The sequence below is a fragment of the Panthera leo genome, chromosome A1, assembly GCF_018350215.1.
Source record: "Panthera leo isolate Ple1 chromosome A1, P.leo_Ple1_pat1.1, whole genome shotgun sequence".
NCBI lineage: Eukaryota > Metazoa > Chordata > Mammalia > Carnivora > Felidae > Panthera > Panthera leo.
In genome coordinates, this window is record NC_056679.1 from 217,484,694 (window position 1) to 217,487,522 (window position 2,829).

General features: G+C 38.4%; 1 pseudogene; it reads left to right on the forward strand.

Moving 5' to 3' along the window:
- Window positions 1-822: 822 nt before the first annotated feature.
- Window positions 823-1,664, forward strand: LOC122228000 (annotated as a pseudogene).
- Window positions 1,665-2,829: the final 1,165 nt, after the last annotated feature.

A 2,829-nucleotide genomic window follows, 5' to 3' on the forward strand; every position in this document is an offset into this window, starting at 1 on the left:
CATAACTTACACAAAATTGAATTCAAGGTAGATCATAAACTTTAATACAAAATGTAAAACTATACAATATCTAGAGAAAATCTGTGTGACCTTGGGTTTTACAATGAGTTTCTCGTTATCTACTTTATCATCGTCTATATTTATATAGGAAATAGGTGTTATTTGAAAACATGATGGCTAACACACTAACAATAACAGATTATCTAGTTCTAACTAATTCAAGAAATATAAACTGTCCATTTGTTTTTAAAATTACAGATACATAAAATGTACAATCCCTCTGCACAACAATATTCATCTACAGGGCATTCCATAAAGCCCAGTATACTCATAAAATAAATAGTTACAACAGCAGTCATCTAGTGATCAATTTACCAGATCCATATTATCAACAATGGATTTACACAACAATAATAAGTGTAGAGAAAAAGAGATCTATACAAATATACATGGAGGATTTTGCAATTAATTTATATATTGACACAACAATTTTGTGTAGGTAGAAATATAAAGATAGGATATATATCAGCTATATATAGTTACGTATGGGAATGATAAATCCCCAAATCAGTATAGTGATCATATATTTTCATAAGGGAGAAATGTGTCCATTATGACAATGAGTTTTGATTTTATTCATAATATTTTATTCCTTAAGCTAGAAGAAAGACATATAGTGTTCCATTAAAATATTTCCATTAAAATATTTGATTTCCATTAAAATATTTTCTTACACTGATCGCCTAAGAGTCAGGCTGTTAAGAAGCAACAGTCTCTCCTTTACCTGGTTGCCATCTTCTTGACAGCCACAAAGCAGCAGCCATGTGTGAGTGCATCTCTACCCATATTGGCCAGGCTGATGTCCAGACTGGCAATGCCTGCCAGGAGCTCTATTGTCTGGAACATGGCATCCAGTCCAGTGGTCAAATGCCAAGTGACAAGACCACTGGGGGAGGAGATGACTTCTTCAACACCTTCTTCAGTGAAACAGGTGCAACATACACTAACCTCAATAGGTTAACAGATTAAATTGTGTCCTCCATCACTGCTTCCCTCAGATTTCATGGAGCCCTAAATGTTGATATGACAGAATTCCAGACCAGCCTGGTGCCCTATCCTTGACTCCACTTCCCTCTAGCCTCATATGCTCCTGACGTCTCTGCTTACAAAGCCTACCATGAACAGCTTTCTGTAGCATAGATCACCTATGCATGCCTTGAGCCAGCCAACCAGATGGCGAAATGTGACTTTCGTCACAGTAAATACACGGTTTGCTATCTGTTGTACCATGGCAACATGGTGACCAAAGAATGACAGTGTTGCCATTGCCACCATTAAGACCAAGGATACCATCCAGTTTGTGGACTGGTGCTCCACAGACTTCAAAGTTGGCATTAATTACCAGCCTTCCACTGTGGTACCTGGTACCTGGTACCTGGCAAGCTGTGTGTATGCTGAGCAACACCACAGCCATTGCTGAAGCCTGGGTTCGCCCAGACCACAAGTTTGACCTAATATATGCCAAGTGTGCCTGTTATGTGGTGAAGGCATGGACACAGGAAAGCATTCTGAGGCCCATGAGGATATGGCTGCTCTTAAGAAGGATTGAGGAGGTTGGTGTGGATTTTGTTGAAAGAGAAGGTGAAGAAGGAGAGGAATATTAAAATGTCACAAAAGTGCTGCTTTTTATTTTAGTTTTTTTAACGTTTATTTATTACTGAGAGACAGAAAGAGACAGAGCATGAGCAGGGGAGGGGCAGAGAGAGAGGGGAGACACAGAATCCGAGGCAGGTTCCAGACTCCAAGCTGTCAGCACAGAGCCCAGCACGGGGCGCAAACCCACAAACCGCAAGAACATGACCTGAGCTGAAGTCGGACGCTTAACCGACTAAGCCACCCAGGTGCCCCCAAAGTGCTGCTTTTTATAGGGAAGCTTATTCTGTTTTAAACATTGAAAAGCTGTGCTCTGATTAGTTAATTTGTATGTAGCAGTGTATATTCTCACATACAATTACTGACCTATACTTTAAAATATAACACTTTGTTATAGGATCAACTTGTCCTTTACACATGACTACTCTTTGGAGAGGTTAAGTATGATCCAGGATTGCCATTGTTATTGGTCAGAACATGAGTCAAATTTTGGAAAGCAGATTTAGATGCCTCCGAGGAGAACACACTTTTGTTCAAATTGAGGGTAGTGGCTATACGAGACTTTCAAGTAAGATACAGCAGCTATGGTAAAATGAAAAACGGGCCATAAGTTATTCCTTTCTTTATATCTTTGCCCTTTGATATTACTCTTATATACTAACTCTGAGTTTGGCCATGGCAAGCACCACAGACAAAGGAAAAGTGGACATAAAGCAAGCAGGGCTTTGAAAGGCATTTGTCTTATTGCATTTGAAACCTTTCTACCATCATGTCACTAAGCCTGCGCAAGTCTTTTTCATCAATCTGATGCTCTGTTGGTAGATGGTTATGTTATTGACAGACAACTGAGTACCAACACACCAATGTGCTTCATTCCAAAACACAAGAAAACATTCTTGGCCAAGTCCAGCCAAATTGACAAGCCACAAACTCATAACTAAATAAATGACTGTTGTTATAAACATTACATTTGGGACAAAAAGTTTGGGGTCAAACAACTGTTATGCATGAAAAGCTAACTTATAGAACACAAAATAATATATATGTTGGGCTAATGAAAGAATTTACGTCTATTCTTGTACACTGATTTAAATCAGAAAAATTATTGAAAATTTAGCTCCATGTTTAGAAATGAGATATAAAAACATTTTTATCTAAACCCTTTATTGCTGATTT